General features: G+C 43.8%; 1 long non-coding RNA gene across 1 annotated transcript in view; it reads left to right on the top strand.

The window, feature by feature from the left end:
* LOC308358491 overlaps positions 1-19,069 on the top strand; it is a 28,247-nt gene continuing 9,178 nt past the window's right edge. The window contains exons 1-2 of the long non-coding RNA XR_013968318.1: positions 1-401; positions 2,684-2,810. This is a non-coding gene — a long non-coding RNA (uncharacterized lncRNA). The remainder of the gene's footprint in view (positions 402-2,683; positions 2,811-19,069) is intronic.

Genomic DNA, 19,069 nt, shown 5'->3' with positions numbered 1-19,069 from the left:
GGCCTTCTAGCGTCTTCCTTGCGGCGACTTTTGGTCCGAACGGGGCTGTGTAGAGTCGCGCTTCTGCTTCCAGCGCTGCGGAGAGGCCGCTCTCAGAAGGGCCTTCCAGACTGAGCAAAGGACAGTGAGAAGGATAGGACCTAAATCCACGGTTTTGTATGAGCCCGACAGCACCTGTAACGGGGCTGTTCCCCTCGCCTGTCCGGCGCCTCGGCACTAGCCCTTCGTTCCCGAGGCACCCGCTGGGGACCCTGTTGAGGCTTTGCACAGCGGAGACCGAGGTGCCTGGTCACCGGGCCCAGGGCTGGGGTGAAGGGTCGGCTGAGCCCGCTGGATGCGCTTTAGTCCCTGCTTCTCGCGGTCTCGCTCCGCCCGTGGGCCTCATGGCGGCGCCGGCGCTGGTGAGTGGAGGGTCGCGCAGGCTCACGCGCTGGGGTCCTCACGGTTCAGCCCGCAGTGATATTGACCCTGGGACTCTCTGATGAAGTTTTAGAATATAAATTAGGTTCGGTGGGGGTGGGGTCCAGAGCCAACCACGAAGAAAGAATTCTTGAGACATCTTTGGTGCAAAATGGGGGTTTGTTAAAGCACAGGGACAGGACCTGTGGGCAGAAAGAGCTGTTGCCCCGGGGTTGTGAGGGGTGACAGGTTTTATTTGATGGGGTTGTGGGACGTAAGGAAAAAGGGAGGTTTCAATAAAACTTTCATGCTCAAAGGACTTACAGTATACCTGAGGCCTTGAGGCCTTCCCATTGTCTGGTTAAGGTTGTTTTTCCTCTCTAGCAAGGTATTTATAGAAGGTTGGGAGATTCCTGGAAGAATGTCACACATGTCCCACCCAGAAGTGAGGGGTGGGAGGGAGGTTGCAGGGTGTCAGCTTCTGCTTTGTCCTCAGCTTGCTTTCTCTTCCCTCATCATCTTCACCATTCCTTCTTAGTGCTCTTGGATTTGAAGGTTATGGAGGAATACAGTGGTGGGGGGAGGGGGTAGATTTAATCACTTCTAACCCAGGGTTCTGAACCCTGGCCAGAGGTTAGAAGGGGAGGCCTGCATTTCTGCCTCTGACCTCAGCTTGCCTTTTCACGGCCATTGACCTCTATTCCTCTGGGTCTAAAATTGGAATACTGTGTGTATTAACGATTATTCTCTCAGTTGAGGGAACCAGAGAGGGTATGTGTGTGACATGTGTCCTTCATTGCTCAGAGAGCAATCACCCTGGGTGCGATTCTGAGAGGGACCAAGCTGGTCCTGCTCTGCTCTTAGGCTCACACCAGGGACAGTCTGGCCTTTGGGCCTCCTTGCCACAGACCTCTACCCAGCTGGAAGCTGGGAGAGGGGATGGGAGCTGCGTTTTTTGAATTGCTGCTTCTCCGATTGGTGTAGAAGGGTCCTAGGTCAAGTGGGGGACACAAGACAGGCACCGATTTGAAGTTTGCAGTTGCCATCTCTGTATTACAAGTGAAGCTGGTTTCCAGCTTGCAGCAGTGAATCCATTTTCCTGTAGAACACATTTTCTTACTCAGGTTCCCCCACTTTCCAAAGGTTTGGATTTTGCCACTAGCTTTTAGGAGAGACTACATTAGTAAGTATAAACAAAAACCCTCTTGGAGTTTCTTTTGGTTGGTGAGAACAGGTGCTAATGTAAGTTTTTCCTAAAAGCAAAGTTAGCAGTAAGAAGGACCTTGAGAAAGTTGGGGGATACTTTTCACTTTACTGCATTTTGTCTTAGGGAAGTTTTCCTAGGAACGCTGTGCTTTCAGATAGTAGGGGAGACCTGTGCTTGAAGAGTGAGTCCAATATTCATTAGTGACAATATACAGGAATGCTGTGTCTCTTGGGTTGTAAACACAACAGGCCTGAAGTTACTCTCTAGCAAGTCCTCCCGTTCACTTGTCCTAGCTCCGACCACCTTTGGGACTTATGTTAGTTATTGATCTTTCCTTGCCTGGCCTGCTCCCCAACTTCACTCCAGCCTCATTCCAGTGTCCCCTGAGAGAGGCCTTCCCTGGTTGCCCCAGCTAAAGTCCCCTAATGTTCGCAAGCATTTCATTCTCTTTTGTTGTTTTTCGAGGTCTTAGGGCCATATGAGTTGATCTTGGTCATTTCTTTAATTTCTTGTCGGGGACCCTTCCCCAGCCCCAGAGTGTGAGCTTTTGTTCTCTGCGCCATCTCCAGGCCTCGAACAGTGCTGGACCTGACCAGTGCCCAATAAGGGATTGAAGAATGAAAGATTTTTCCCTCTGGGACAATGTCATACTTAGATTAAATCTAAACCCCCCACCATGGCTGGACCCAAGGGACTGTGTTCAAATCTTGCCCCTTCTCATGAGACATACAACTCTGTTCCACTTGGCTTTGAGCCTCTGTTTGCTACTTGTGAATGGAGATGATGGCGCTTACCTCATGGGCTTCCTCTCTGCTCCTTACCGCCTACATGAGGCGATCACGGTTTTGTGTCTTTCTCCAGTGGCTTCCTGCACAGGAGGCTTTGCTCTCCCACATCTTTTATTCTGTCAGAGGCACCATGTGCCTCCCTCCTGAGCTTAGCACAGAGCTAGGTTCTCAGGAGATACTCGGGGGTTCAGGCCTCAGGTCTTTCTGGACTTCTGCCGGAGGCCAACCAATAGGTTCTCATCTCATCTAATAATGTCTGGCCACCCACCATCTCTGTTTGATGTTCCAGGCTTTGGTGTCCTTCCAAGACGTGGCCGTGACCTTCACTGGGGAGGAATGGAGACATCTGGACCTGGCTCAGGGGACCTTATACCGGGAGGTGATGTTGGAGACTTGTGGGCTCCTGGTCTCACTGGGTAAGGATTCAGTGCTCTCCTGAGTGGTACCTACAGGCTTTCATTCCATTTTTTCTCTCTTAGCATGGTTGATGAAGGTCTCTGGGACCCACCTTCTTATCTCCCCACAGCCTCAGCATATTCTGTTCTAACCTCTTATTGGCCTCCCTGTGTGTGCAACAGGGATTATTGTATAAGAAACATAATTCTCAACATTTTTACCCAAGTGTCCAGCATAAGCTGGCCTCAATCTGATGTCCTTATTCCAAATCTCCATAAGAGCTAAAGTGATTAGTTCAGTTTGGTTGGGTCAAATGTCCTCACAGCCCAGTTAGGACCTGTGGGTAATGGGAGGTTCTCCAAGAAGTGGGTGAATCAGACAAACAGGAAGATATTTGACATCAGTGCTCATGGTATTTTTCTAAGTGGCACAATCTCAGCTAAATGACTTTGGCCCTTGGTACCTGCACAATTGTCCCTTATTTTCTAAGGTCTGCGCCTTGCTTCTCTGCTGCTGAGGGAGATCATTTTAGAGGGTGTACAGACATGTCATCAGATGGTGTTGATGGGCATCTAAGAAAGCTCTTCCTTTTTCCTTCCTCTTTCCTGTCTTCTGATTGTTGTTGGAAGAGTCTGGGCTTGGTGCTGCATCTTTAGCTCTCCTGTGTCTGTTGGGTCGTGCGGGTGAATAGCCAGTGCGCTTATACCGTTGTGTTTTTCACTTTCAGTGCAGTATTCAATACATGCATGAGATATCCAACACTTTATTATGAAATAGTCTGTGTTTGATGATTTTGCCCAGCTGTAGGCTAATGTAAGTGTATGGAGCACGTTTCAGGTGGTTCAGGCTAAGCTCTGTCGTGGGGTGGCTTAGGTGTACTAAACGCATTTGATGGATTTATCAGGATGGAACCCCCCCCGTCATAAGTCAAGGAAGAGCTGTAGTCCTATCCACTCACACATATACCTCACTTCCATTCACGTTCCATTGATAAGAACTGGGCATTAGCCTGCATGTTGTGTCAAACTGGGAAATGAATCAGTTTTAGCAGTTTTTTAGTGGAGTCTCTCGGGTTTTCTGTAGTATCATGGTATCTGCAAATAGTGAAAGTTTTCCTTCTACCTTACTGACTTGGATTCTTTTCATTTCTTTTGTTATCTGATTACTGTGGCTAGGACTTCCAGTCTATGTTGAATGAAAGTGGTGAGAGTGGACATCCCTGCCGTGTTCCTGACATTAGAGGAAAAGTTCTCAGTTTTTCCCCCATAAAGGATGATATTAGCTCTGGTTTCTTATAGACGACCTTTATTGTGTTGAGGTATGTTCCCTCTAAATATATTTTGTTGAGGGTTTTTATCAAGAATAGGTGGTGTACTTTGTCAAAGGCTTTTTCTGTCTCTATTGAAATGATCATACGCTTCTCATCCTTTCTCTTATTGATGTGATGTATCAGTGTGATCATTGAACCAAGTAAGAGAAAAGCTCTAAATGCTTGGCCACTTCCCATCACATTGATTGATTTACAAATGTTGAATGACTCTTGCAACCTAGGAATAAATCCCACTTAATCATGGTGTTTTTTTTTAAATGAGAAATTGAATTAGTAATTTATTTTTTAATCTTTTTTTCTTCCACGTTTTTATTTAAATTCCAGTTAATCTAGAGTGTAATATTAGTTTCAGGTGTAGAATTTAGTGATTCATCACTTTACATACAACACCCAGTGCTCATCACAAGTGCCCGTTGGTTTTTTGGTTTTGGGTTTTTTATTTTATTTTATTTTTATTTATTTATTTGACAGAGAGAGAGATCACAAGCAGGCAGAGAGGCAGGCAGAGAGAGAGGAGGAAGCAGGCTCCCTGCTGAGCAGAGAGCCTGATATGGGGCTCGATCCCAGGACCCTGAGACCATGACCTGAGCCAAAGGCAGAGGCTTAGCCCACTGAGCCACCCAGGCGCCCCCAAAGTACCCTTTGTAATACCCATCCCCTATTTAACCCATTCTTACGGCCCACCTCCCTTCCAGTAACCATCCATTTGTTCTCTATAGCTAAGAGTCTGCTTCTTGGTGTTCCTTCTTTTCCCCCCATGCTCATTTGTCTTGTTTCTTAAATTCCACATGAGTGAAATCATATGGTATTTGTCTTTCTCTGACTAGTTCACTTAGCATTATACTCTCTAGCTCCATCCATGTCATTGCAAATGGCAAGATTTCATTCTTTTTTATGGTTGAGTAAAATTCCGTTGCATATATACACCACATCTTCTTTATCTATTCCTCAGGTAATGGACATACAGGTTCTTTCCATAATTTGGCTGTTGTCGTCCCCTGCCAGTGTTGTGTTATTATTGATTAGTTCCTTTATGATTGTTACGAACTGTTTCGTGTGTTTGGGTGCTCCTATGTTGATTGCATAAGCATTTACGATTGTTACATTTTCTTCTTGGACTGTCCCCCTTGTTATTATATAGTGTCCATCTTTGTCATACGTTAGTCTTTGTTTTAACGTGTCCAAAATAAGTATTGCTGCTCCGGCTTTCCTTTGACATCCATTGGTATGATAGATGTTTCTCTGTCCTCTCATTTTCTCTTCTTCCTCCCTCCCTTTCTTTCTTTCATTCTCTCCTTCTTTCTTTTTCTCCTTCCTTCCTTCTCACTTCTTTCCTCTCTCTCTCTTTCTCTCTCTCTCTTTCTTTAATGTAGGCTCCACACCAAGGGCAGAGCCCACTATGGGACTTGACCTCATGACCCTGAGATCAAGAACTGAGCTGAGATCAAGAGTTGGAGGCTTCGGGGTACCTGGGTGGCTCAGTGGGTTAGGCCTCTGCTTTCGGCTCGGGTCATGATCTCAGGGTCCTGGGATCGAGTCCCGCATCAGGCTTTCTGCTCAGTGGAGAGCCTGCTTCCTCCTCTCTCTCTCTCTCTGCCTGCCTCTCTGCCTACTTGTGATCTCTCTCTGTCAAATAAATAAATAAAAGCTTTAAAAAAAATAAAAAAAAAATTTAAAAAAAAAAGAGTTGGAGGCTTCTAGGGGCGCCTGGGTGGCTCAGTGGGTTAAAGCCTCTGCCTTCAGCTCAGGTCATGATTTCAGGGTCCTGGGATCGAGCCCCACATTGGGCTCTCAGCTCAGCGGGAAGCCTGCTTCCCTTTCTCTCTCTGCCTGCCTCTCTGCCTACTTATGATCTCTCACTTTCTATCAAATAAATAAATAAAATCTTAGAAACCTCCAACTTTTTCTTTTTTTTTAACAGACATATGAAAAAATGCTAAACATCACTCCACATCAGGGAAATACAAATCAAAACCACAATGAGATACCACCTCCACCAGTCAGAATGGCTAAAATTAACTCAGGAAACAGGAGATGTTGGCAAGGATGTAGAGAAAGGGGAACATGCTTACACTGTTAGTGGGAATACAAACTGGCAGCCACTCTGGAAAACAGTATGGAGGTTCCTCAAAAAGTTAAAAATAGAGCTACTCTATGACTCAGCAATTGCACTGCTAGGTATATAGCCAAAGGATACAAACATAGTATCCAAAGGATACAAACATGAAGGGGCACATGCACCCCAATGTTTATAGCAGCAGTGTCTACAGTAGCCAAACTATGGAGAGAGCCCAGATGTCCACTGACAGGTAAATAGATAAAGAAGATGTGGTGTAAACACACACACAGAGGATTACTTGGCCATCAAAAAGAATGAAATCATGGGGCACCTGGGTGGCTCACTGGGTTAAACCTCTGCCTTCGGCTCAGGTCGTGGTCTCAGGGTCCTGGGATCAAGCCCCACATTGGGCTCTCAGCTCAGCAGGGAGCTTGCTTCCCCCCACCCCCCGCCCCTGCCTGCCTCTCTGCCTGCTTGTGATCTCTGTCTGTCAAATAAATAAATAAAATCTTTGGGGCACCTGGGTGGCTCAGTGGGTTAAAGCCTCTGCCTTCGGCTTGGGTCATGGTCTCAGGGTCCTGGGATTGCACCCTGCATCGGGCTCTCTGCTCAGCAGGGAGCCTGCTTCCTCCTCTCTCTCTGTCTGACTCTGCCTACTTGTGATCTCCGTCTGTCAAATAAATAAATAAAATCTTAAAAAAAAAATGAAATCTTGCTATTCGCAACAACGTGGATGGAACTAAAGGGTATTATGCTAAGCAAAAGGTAAATACCATATGATTTCATTCATATGTGGAGTTTAAGAAACAAAACAGATAAACATAGGGGAAGGGAAGGAATAAAGTAAGATAAAAACAGAGAGGGAGGCAAACTGTAAGGGACTCTTAACTATAGGAAACAACCTGAGGGTTCCTGGAGGGGAGGTTGGTGAGGGGAAGGGGTAATTGGGTGATGGGTATTAAGGAGGGCACTTGATGTAATGCGCAATGGGTATTGTATGCAACTGATGAATCACTACACTCTACCCCTGAAACTAATAATACACTGTACTTTAACTAAATTGAATTTAAGTAAAAAATTTTAAGTGTCGGAGGCTTAACCAACTGAGCCATGCAGGCATCCCTCTATCCTATCGCTTTCAATCTGCAGGTATCTTTTGGTCTAAAACGGGTCTCGTGTAGGCAGCGTATAGATGGGTCTTGTTTTTATATCCATTCTTTCACCCTATAACTTTTGATTGGAGCATTTAGTCCATTTGCGTTCAGAGTAATTATTGATGGATATATATTTACTACTATTTTATTACTCATTTTTTGGTTGTTTTTCTATAGAGTGTCTCTGATCCTTTTTGTCTTTTGCGCTTTCACATTTTGCTGATTTTCTTTAGTGATATATTTGGATTTCTTTCTCTTTATTCCTTGCATATTTATTCGTGCTTTTTGATACATGGTTACCACCAGGTTTATATATCACCTCTTCTGAATATAATAATCTATATTAAGTTGATGGTCATTTAAATTCAAACCTTTTCTCCTCATGTTTTAGATATATGTTATTATATTTTATAACCTTTTTTTTTGTGATTTCCCTGACTGATTTTCTTACAGAAATATTCATTTTTACTGTTTTTGTGGGTTTTTTTGTTTTTTTTTTTTAATAAACATATAATGTATTTTTATCCCCAGGGGTACAGGTCTGTGAATCGTCAGGTTTACACATTTCACAGCACTCATCATAGCCCATACCCTCCCCAATGTCCATTTCCCCACCACCCTCTCCCGTCCCCCCTCCCCCCCGCAACCCTCAGTCTGTTTCTTGAGATTGAGTCTTTTATGGTTTGTCTCCCTCCCAATCCCATCTTTTCATTTTTTCTTTTCCTACCTCCCCCTAACCCCCCCCTCCTTGCATCTCCACTTCCTCATATCAAAGAGATCATATGATAGTTGTCTTTCTCCGATTGACTTATTTCGCTAAGCGTGATACCCTCTAGTTCCATCCACGTCGTCGCAAATGGCAAGATTTCATGTCTTTTGATGGCTGCATAGTATTCCATTGTGTATATATACCACATCTTCTTTATCCATTCATCTGTTGATGGACATCTAGGCTCTTTCCACAGTTTGGCTATTGTGGACATTGCTGCTATAAACATTTGGGTGCACGTGCCCCTTCGGAGCACCACGTTTGTATCTTTAGGATATATACCCAGGAGTGCAATTGCTGGGTCGTAGGGTAGCTCTATTTTCAGTTTTTTGAGGAACCTCCACACTGTTTTCCAGAGTGGTTGCACCAGCTTGCATTCCCACCAGCAGTGTAGGAGGGTTCCCCTCTCTCCGCATCCTCGCCAGCATCTGTCATTTCTTGACTTGTTCATTTTAGCCATTCTGACTGGTGTGAGGTGGTATCTCATTGTGGTTTTGATTTGTATTTCCCTGATGCCGAGTGATGTGGAGCATTTTTTCATGTGTCTGTTGGCCATCTGGATGTCTTCTTTGCAGAAATGTCTGTTCATGTCCTCTGCCCATTTCTTGACCGGATTATTTGTTCTTTGGGTATTGAGTTTGATAAGCTCTTTATAGGTTTTGGATACTAGCCCTTTATCTGATATGTCGTTTGCAAATATCTTCTCCCATTCTGTCAGTTGTCTTTTGGTTTTGTTAACTGTTTCCTTTGCTGTGCAAAAGCTTTTGATCTTGATGAAATCCCAATAGTTCATTTTTGCCCTTGCTTCTGTTGCCTTTGGCGATGTTCCTAGGAAGAAGTTGCTGCGGTTGAGGTCAAAGAGGTTGCTGCCTGCATTGTCCTCAAGGATTTTGATAGATTCCTTTCGCACATTGAGGTCCTTCATCCATTTTGAGTCTATTTTCGTGTGTGGTGTAAGGAAATAGTCCAATTTCATTTTTCTGCATGTGGCTGTCCAATTTTCCCAGCACCATTTGTTGAAGAGGCTGTCTTTTTTCCATTGGATATTCTTTCCTGCTTTGTCGAAGATTAGTTGACCGTAGAGTTGGGGGTCTATTTCTGGGCTCTCTATTCTGTTCCATTGGTCTATATGTCTGTTTTTGTGCCAGTACCATACTGTCTTGATGATGACAGCTTTGTAATAGAGCTTGAAGTCTGGAATTGTGATACCACCGACTTTGGCTTTCTTTTTCAATATTCCTTTGGCTATTCGAGGTCTTTTCTGGTTCCATATAAATTTTAGGATTATTTGTTCTATTTCTTTAAAAAAATGGATGGGATTTTGATAGGGATTGCATTAAATGTGTAGATTGCTTTAGGTAGAATAGACATTTTCACAATATTTGTTCTTCCAATCCATGAGCATGGAATATTTTTCCATTTCTTTGTGTCTTCCTCAATTTCTTTCATGAGTATTTTATAGTTTTCTGAGTATAGATTCTTTGCCTCTTTGGTTAGATTTATTCCTAGGTATCTTATGGTTTTGGGTACGATTGTAAATGGGACTGACTCCTCAATTTCTCTTTCTTCTGTCTTGTTGTTAGTGTAAAGAAATGCGACTGATTTCTGTGCATTGACTTTATATCCTGACACTTTACTGAATTCCTGTATAAGTTCTAGCAGTTTTGGAGTGGAGCCTTTTGGGTTTTCCACATATAGTATCATATCATCTGCAAAGAGTGATAGTTTGACTTCTTCTTTGCCGATTTGGATGCCTTTAATTTCTTTTTGTTGTCTGATTGCTGAGGCTAGGACTTCTAGTACTATATTGAACAGCAGTGGTGATAATGGACATCCCTGCCGTGTTCCTGACCTTAGCGGAAAAGCTTTCAGTTTTTCTCCATTGAGAATGATATTTGCGGTGGGTTTTTCATAGATGGCTTTGATAATATTGAGGTATGTGCCTTCTATCCCTACACTTGGAAGAGTTTTAATCAGGAAGGGATGCTGCACTTTGTCAAATGCTTTTTCAGCATCTATTGAGAGTATCATATGGTTCTTACTCTTTCTTTTATTAATGTATTGTATCACATTGATGGATTTGCGGATGTTGAACCAACCTTGCAGCCCTGGAATAAATCCCACTTGGTCGTGGTGAATAATCCTTTTAATGTACTGTTGGATCCTATTGGCCAGTATTTTGGTGAGAATTTTTGCATCTGTGTTCATCAAGGATATTGGTCTGTAATTCTCTTTTTTGGTCGGATCCTTGTCTGGTTTTGGGATCAAGGTGATGCTGGCCTCATAGAATGAGTTTGGAAGTTTTCCTTCCATTTCTATTTTTTGGAACAGTTTCAGGAGAATAGGAATTAATTCTTCTTTAAATGTTTGGTAGAATTCCCCTGGGAAGCCGTCTGGTCCTGGACTTTTGTTTGTTTGGAGATTTTTGATGACTGTTTCAATCTCCTTACTGGTTATGGGTCTGTTCAGGTTATCTATTTCTTCCTGGTTCAGTTGTGGTAGTTTATACATCTCTAGAAATGTATCCATTTCTTCCAGATTGTCAAATTTGTTGCCATAGAGTTGCTCGTAGTATGTTCTTATAATTGTTTGTATTTCTTTGGTGTTGGTGGTGATCTCTCCTCTTTCATTCATGATTTTATTTATTTGCGTCCTTTCTCTTTTCTTTTTGATAAGTCTGGCCAGGGGCTTATCGATCTTATTAATTCTTTCAAAGAACCAGCTCCTAGTTTTGTTGATTTGTCCTATTGTTTTTTTAGTTTCTATTTCATTGACTTCTGCTCTGATCTTTATGATTTCTCTTCTCCTGCTGGGTTTAGGCTTTCTTTGTTGTTCTCTCTCCAGCTCCTTTAGGTGTAGGGTTAGGTTGTGTATTTGAGACCTTTCTTGTTTCTTGAGAAAGGCTTGCACCGCTATATATTTTCCTCTCAGGACTGCCTTTGTTGTGTCCCACAGATTTTGAACTGTTGTGTTTTCATTATCATTTGTTTCCATGAATTTTTTCAATTCTTCTTTAATTTCCTGGTTGACCCATTCATTTTTTAGAAGGATGCTGTTTAGTCTCCATGTATTTGCGTTCTTTCCAAATTTCCTCTTGTGATTGAGTTCGAGCTTCAGAGCATTGTGGTCTGAAAATATGCAGGGAATGATCTCGATCTTTTGGTACCGATTGAGACCTGATTTATGACCCAGGATGTGGTCTATTCTGGAGAATGTTCCATGTGCACTAGAGAAGAATGTATATTCTGTTGCTTTGGGATGGAATGTTCTGAATATATCTGTGATGTCCATCTGGTCCAGTGTGTCATTTAAGGCCTTTATTTCCTTGTTGATCTTTTGCTTAGATGATCTGTCCATTTCAGTGAGGGGAGTGTTAAAGTCCCCTGCTATTATTGTATTACTGTCGATGTATTTCTTTGATTTTGTTATTAATTGGTTTATATAGTTGGCTGCTCCCATGTTAGGGGCATAGATATTTAAGATTGTTAGATCTTCTTGTTGGACAGACCCTTTGAGTATGATATAGTGTCCTTCCTCATCTCTTATTATAGTCTTTGGCTTAAAATCTAATTGATCTGATATAAGGATTGCCACCCCAGCTTTCTTCTGATGTCCATTAGCATGGTACATTGTTTTCCACCCCCTCACTTTAAATCTGGAGGTGTCTTCGGGTCTAAAATGAGTTTCTTGTAGGCAGCATATTGATGGGTTTTGTTTTTTTATCCATTCTGATACCCTGTGTCTTTTGATTGGGGCATTTAGCCCATTAACATTCAGGGTAACTATTGAGAGATAGGAATTTAGTGCCATTGTATTGCCTGTAAGGTGACTGTTACTGTATATTGTCTCTGTTTCTTTCTGATCTACTACTTTTAGGGTCTCTCTTTGCTTAGAGGACCCCTTTCAATATTTCCTGTAGAGCTGGTTTGGTGTTTGCAAATTCTTTCAGCTTTTGTTTGTCCTGGAAGCTCTTTATCTCTCCTTCTATTTTCAATGATAGCCTAGCCGGATATAGTATTCTTGGCTGCATGTTTTTCTCATTTAGTGCTCTGAATATATCATGCCAGTTCTTTCTGGCCTGCCAGGTCTCTGTGGATAGGTCTGCTGCCAATCTAATGTTTTTACCCTTGTATGTTACAGACTTCTTTTCCCGGGCTGCTTTCAGGATTTTCTCTTTGTCGCTAAGACTTGTAAATTTTACTATCAGGTGACGAGGTGTGGACCTATTTTTATTGATTTTGAGGGGCGTTCTTAGCATTTCCTGGATTTTGATGTTTGTTCCCTTTGCCATATTAGGGAAATTCTCTCCAATAATTGTCTCCAATATACCTTCTGCTCCCCTCTCTCTTTCTTTTTCTTCTGGAATCCCAATTATTCTAATGTTGTGTCGTCTTATGGTGTCACTTATCTCTCGAATTCTCTCCTCGTGGTCCAGTATTTGTTTGTCTCTCTTTTGCTCAGCTTCTTTATTCTCTATCATTTGGTCTTCTATGTCACTAATTCTTTCTTCTGCCTCATTTATCCTGGCAGTGAGAGCTTCCATTTTTGATTGCACCTCATGAATAGCTTTTTTGATTTCAACTTGGTTAGCTTTTAGTTCTTTTATTTCTCCAGAAAGGGCTTTTATCTCTCCGGAGAGGGTTTCTCTAATATCTTCTATGCCTTTTTCGAGCCCGGCTAGAACCTTGAGAATTGTCATTCTGAACTCTAGATCTGTCATGTTACCTATGTCCGTATTGATTAGGTCTCCAGCCTTCGGTACGGCCTCTTGTTCTTTTTTTTGAGGTGAGTTTTTCCGCCTTGTCATTTTGTCCAGATAAGATTTGCTTTCTCCTGCTGTGGAATTCCGCTGTTCTTGGTGAGCGAAGTTGGTTTTGGATGGGTTTCTTGTTGATCTTCTGGGGGAGGGGCCTGTTGTAGTGATTCTCAAGTGTCTTTGCCGCAGGCGGAATTGCACCGCCCTTGCCAGGGGCCGGGCTAAGGAATCCGCTCCGGTTTGCTTTCGGGCGCTTTTGTTCCCTGAGCGCTTTCCGTAGAGTTCCGGAGGACGGGAATGAAGATGGCGGCCTCCCAGTCTCTCGGCCCGGAGGAGCCGAGAGCTTGGGGTTCCGCTCCTCAGTGCACTCTCAGAGCAAAGCGCCCAACAGCCCCGCCTCCCTGGCTTGCGGTCGCGCCTCGAGGAAAGCAGTCAATTGCTGGCGCTGGAGAAAAGCACCGGGTCGCTTTTGTCTCCGCGGCCTCCGGCTGCGCTCCGAGCCCACCCAGCCTGCGACCGGCACAAGGTAACCCTGGGCTTAGAGCTCACTCCTCGGCTTTGTCGCTGTAGCTGGCTTCCCCGCTCTAATACCTGCGAGCTCTGCGGCACTCAGACACCCCCAGTCCTTCTGTGACCCCGCGGGACCTGGGTTTATGCTGACCCCACCTGGGTTTCCCCCCATTTTAGCCTCTGGAGCGATGTCTCCCAGTGAAGCCGACTTTTAAAAGTCCCGATTTTGTGCTCCGTCGCTCCGCCGCTTGCCGGGTGCCGGCCCCTCCCTCCTGTTTTTATGTTTTTTACCTCAATACTGTCACTTTTGGTCTGCCCTTTCCCTGAAAGCGTCCCTTTTAATATTTCTTGCAGAGCTGATTTGGTGGTCATAAACTCCTCTAGTTTGCGGGAAGCTCTTTATCTTCCTTCTATTCTGAATGATAGCCATGCTGGATAGAGTATTTCTTGGCTGCAGGTTTTTCCCATTCAGCACTTTGAATATATCCTGCCACTTTCTTCTGGCTTGCAAAGTTCTTCTGAAAAAATCCCCTGCTAGCCTTATGGGATTTCCTTTGTAAATTAATGACTCCCTTTTTTTTTTATCACTATCACATTTTTTTCTTTAACAGTATATCTTGCATTTAATTTTACGGTATGTTTTGTTGTGCATCTGCTTCCCCCAGATTAAAGAAGTTTCCAGCTATGATTTCTTCATATAGGTTTTCTGCTCTCCTTTCTCTCTTCTTCTTCTTTTTCTTCTTCTTCAGGGACTCCTGTAAGACAAATACTATGTTTGATAGAGCAACTGAGTTCCCTAAGTCTGTTCTCGCTTTGCATTATTTTTTTCTCTCTTCTATTCAGCTTGATTACTTTCCATTACTCTGCCTCCTAGTTCAGTAATTCGTTCCTCTGCTTCTTCCATCTTGCTGCTCATTCCATCAAGTGTGTCTCTCACGGGGCACCTGGGTGGCTCAGTTAAGCGTCTGCCTTCAGCTCAGGTCATGATCTCAGGAGTCGAGCCCCACACCCCACTCCCTGCTCAGAGAGGGAGTCTGCTTCTCCCTCTCACTCTCCCTCTGTGCTCTCAAATAAGTAAATAAAATCTTTTTTAAAAAAAAGTGTTTCTCTCATTTCGTTTGTCATGTCCTTTATCTCACTGTGCTATTCTTTGTCTCTGTATTAAGGGTCTCATGCATGTCTTCCACTCTTTTCTTAAGTCCAGTGAGTATCCTTATGATCATTGCTTTAAGTTCTCTGTCAGGCACGTTACTTAATATCTTTTTGCTTAGATCTCTGGCTGTAGCCATGTCCTGTTCTTTCATCGGAGATAGATTTTTCTGTCTCCTCACTTTGCTTCTCTATGTCTGTTTCTGTGTGTTAAGAAAGTCAGCTTAAAAAAAAAAAATCAGCTGTGTCTTCGGCTCTTGAAAGTAGTGACTCTATGGAGAAGTCCTGGAGTGCCCTGCAGTGCGATGTCCCCTGTTCGGAACCTTGGCCCTTCACGAGAGTATCCGATGTGTGTTGCTTACGTCCTGCTGCTGTGTCGGAGTCACTTTTCCTTTCAGTGCTATTGTCCACACTGACTCTGCCTCTTGTAGGCTATGCTTGTTCTGTGTGGTGTTAGTGGGACCCAGGCAGGCCAGCTCCTGGGAGTAGTGCCCACCTGGGAACTCAGGAGCAGCGTGGCCATATTAGCTAGATTGGCCCTAGGCCACTAGTCCTGTGAGGATCTCCTGAGGTCCTGCGGTGGCTGGGGGCACAAGGCTGAGCACGGCACACAACGTTGGCTGGAGCAGGCTGCTGTGCACAGTGCAGTGGTTGGGGTGTCTTGGTGGCTAGGTGTAGCGCATGGCAGCAGCTAGGCACTCGGTGGCTGGGCACAGTGTCCGCTGATGATGGGGAGTGTGTGGCTGGTCATGGCCCGTGAAGGTGGCTGGTGGGAGTGACCGGGCAGGGTGTGCAATGGCACCTGTGGGTGTCTGGCTAGGCAGAGCTTGCAGTGCTGGCTGGGGGGGGCGTGGCTGGGTAGAACACAAGCATGGCTAGGGGCACACAACTGGGTGTGGCACGGCAGATGTGTGTGGCGTGCATGGTGGCAGCTGTGTTCTCCATGGCTGGGCTGGGTGCTAGAGGCTTTTACAAATTTGCCCTGAGCCCAGGGCCTAGGCTGGCAGGCTTGGAATGGGCAAGTCCTCAAGAGAACTCATGGGTGTGGCACACTGCTAGTGGGTCAGGTAGCAAGGGTCTATGTAGCCCTAACCCCACAGGTGGCTCTGTGCTTATGCAGGGGTGGGAGGTGGGGTAGAAAATGGCATCTGCTAGCTCTCTTGTTTTTGGAGAAGTCCCCCAACATGCTCTGAAATCAGCATGAACAGATCCATCTCCTGTTTGCCCCCAGTGTTGTGTGAACTGCCATTTTAACGTTGCCTCTCCATGCAGTCTGTTGTTTTTTTAAGGGCAGGGACCCAGGTGTCGCTTTTCTTCCTGGCTCCTCTAGTGCTGAGTCAGCTGACCTCCAAAGCTCCAGGTTTCAAGTCCCACTGATTTTACAAACTCACAGAAATCAGCCCCTCTGGTTTTTATTTGTTTGTTTGTTTATTTTAAGATTGTATTTATTCATTAGACAGAGAGAGAGTGCACGTGAGAGGGGAAGGTCAGAGGGAGAAGCAGACTCCTGGCCAAGCAAGGAGCCTGATGTGGGACCCCAATTCTGGGACTCCAGGATCGTGACCTGAGCCAGAGGCAGTCACCCAACCAACTGAACCACCCAGGCACCTGCCCTTTCAGTTTTTAAAGCCAAATGCTACAGGGCTTAGTTTTCCCTTGTGAGGTTCCTGGGGTGAGGGCCTGTTTCTCCACTCTCTCTGCAAACACAGCTCCCTCCCTCCTTTAGACAGCCTCCCTGTGTCTTCCTGGCCTTCCTAACCTTTCAGATGCAGCTTCTTGTCTGTATTTACTTGTGGCATTTGTTCTGCCGGTCTTTAGCTCGCTCTATGGCTTAGTGACTTGCGCATGGATGCTGTCTCGTCGGAAACATGGGACAGGGTGAGCTCAGCACCCTCCTAGTCCACCATCTTCCCAAGCTCCAGCCTTGGTGAAGTTTTCTTATACTACGTCGTTCTGTAGGTTCATAGTTCCCAACAATTTGGAAATGTTTCAGGCATTATTTCTTGATTTTCTGTCCCTCTACCTCTCTTTCAGCACCTTCAGTGTTTTAATTCCTTTGAAATTGTCTCACTGCTCATTGATAATTTTTTTTTTCTCTCAGTTTCATTTCAAATAGTTTCTACTGCTCCATCACCCGGGTTCCTCAGCTTTTCTTCTGCAAGAGTTCCTGCAACTTTTCTTTGCCCTTAGTCCCATCCAGTGTATTTCACACCATAAATGTTAGCTTTCATCTCTTCTAGTTAGACTGGGGTCTTCCTTAGGTCTTTCGTGTTCCTACTTAACATGTTCAGTCTTTTCCATATGTCTAAGAAGCAAGGACATACATTATTCTGTTTTAATGTCTTCTTCTTTTACTTGTATTCTGTTCCTATTTTAAGTGATTGGTTTTTCTTCTGATTTAGGTTATATTCTCTTGTTTCTGTATATCACCATTTATTTTTAATTAGATGTCAGACATGATATCTTATAAATATTTCAGTGGGGAGACTGGTATTCTTGCAAAAAGTACATAAACAAATGTAAACTGACTGCTTTAGCACTGCCTGTGAAAGGTGGGGTCCTCAGAAGGGCCATCAAGACTGCTCTCAATTCTCTGCATTTAGGCACCTGTGAATCTGTCTTCTGGTATGTCTGCTGGGGGCTCAAGTGATTGCTGATTACCTTTCACGTTTTAGTAAAAGGAAACCTTTTCAAAACGTACAGTGTTTGAATAGTCATGAGTAGTAGTCATCTGTGCATACTCCTGTTTGCGTTGGGTGTATGTTGTGTCTGATACATGGAAGTGTAACTAAATGGCTTACAGAACCGAGACCCTCAGCTCTCTCTCCAACCTGGTACTTCTTGGGTATCTACCTTCAGCCTAAAGGCATTGGTTGAGGGTCCCCAAAATGTTTGTAAAACAAAACAAAACAACAATAAAAAAGTGCCACCACAGAGAATCTGAACAATTTTAAAATAGCTCTGGGCCTTTGCTCCTGGGGAGAAACTAGAAGACCCTGCTGTAGAGGCTGGATTCCTACAAGGTGCCTTCTAGAGGTGGTCCCTTCTGTAGTACCACAGCCTTGCCCAGCATTTGTTCCCTTATTAATGACCCAGTTTGTCCCGGGGGCATAAAGAAGGTGCTCCTTTGTTTCCACATTCCCTGTTGCTCTTAGGATGAAATCCAAACCCCTAATACATCAGGAAAGATACCTTGGGCTCCACCCCCTCCCGTCTCTGCCTTGATGTATGTTCCCCCAACCCCCCAAACTACCTTAACACAACAGAACTTCTTTCCCTCCCTATAACCCAGCCTCTCCAGCTACCAGGCCTTTGTTCAGATGTTCCTCTCTGCCAGGGACAATGTCCTGACAATCTGCGTTTATCCCAGGTTTCAGGGTGCTGATGTTGCTGGTCCAAGAACCACACTGCAAACTACTGATTACTCCATTATTGTAAGAATTCACATGTTCTCTGAGCATTTCCTGCATCTATGTCTTGGGCCTTTCAGTGTCTCAATTCTAAGATTTACAATGAGGAAATGGGTGTGTGTGTTCCATATCAGTTCCAGAACGTAAGTCATTATATAATTAGCAACCTACAGTCATCAACAGATGGTTTTTTTTTCTCTCATAACTACTGACTAATTATCAATGAGTAATCCTGTATGTGACTATTATTCTTACAAAAATAATTTTAAAGGAGAAATAAAACCACAAATAATTAAGCAGTTTGTTTACATGTCAGGGCCTGCCATCCTTCCAAAAATCAGGTTCTTCTCAGTGTAATTGGTGAGTACTTACTCACATTGTCCTGTCTTTTCTTGACATGTGCCATTCTAGTCTTAGTGTGTAATTTCCATTAACTTGTCGACTGGTGGGTTCCAACAGAGATAAGACAGCTCAGTTCCAAGAGACGAAAGCTAGAAGGTGTGGTTTGTAGCACTCTGAAAATTACCATGAAATAGATACTATCTTATATGAGATTTGGATAATTTGCATGGGTTTCTCCCTTTTGTCTTCCTTCTGTTAGAAACAAAGACATAACATCCAATTTCCCTAGAATAAGAAGGCTATGTGTTGTGTATTGAGGTTTTTGTTCTTTTTATTGTAGGATATATATAATAAAAAGTTTACCATTTTAACAATTTTTAAATGTACGGTAGTATTAAGTACAGTCACACTGCTGTGCATCCCTCAGCACCATCCATTTCTAGAAATTTTTCATCATCGCAAACAACTGTTCAATTAAACAATAGTTCCTCCTTCCACCCTGCCAGCAGTACCTTCTTATTCTACTTCATGTCTATGAATTTCCCAACTCTAGGTGCCCCATATAAATGGAATCGTACATTTATCCTTTTGTGTATGGCTTATCTCATTTCTGTAATGTTTCTGAGGTTCATAAACATTATAGTATGTATCAGAATTCTATTCCTTTCAAGGCTGAATAATATTCCATTATATGTATATGCCACATTTTGTTTATCAGTTCATGTGTTGATGGATATTTGATTGTTTTTCATCATTTTTGGCTATTGTGAATAATGCTGTCGCCATAAATGTTGGTGATC

The sequence above is a fragment of the Martes martes genome, assembly GCF_963455335.1.
Source record: "Martes martes genome assembly, chromosome: 17".
Lineage (NCBI taxonomy): Eukaryota > Metazoa > Chordata > Mammalia > Carnivora > Mustelidae > Martes > Martes martes.
Note: the sequence above shows the minus strand (reverse complement) of the source record. Positions and strands in the feature narration are given on the sequence as shown.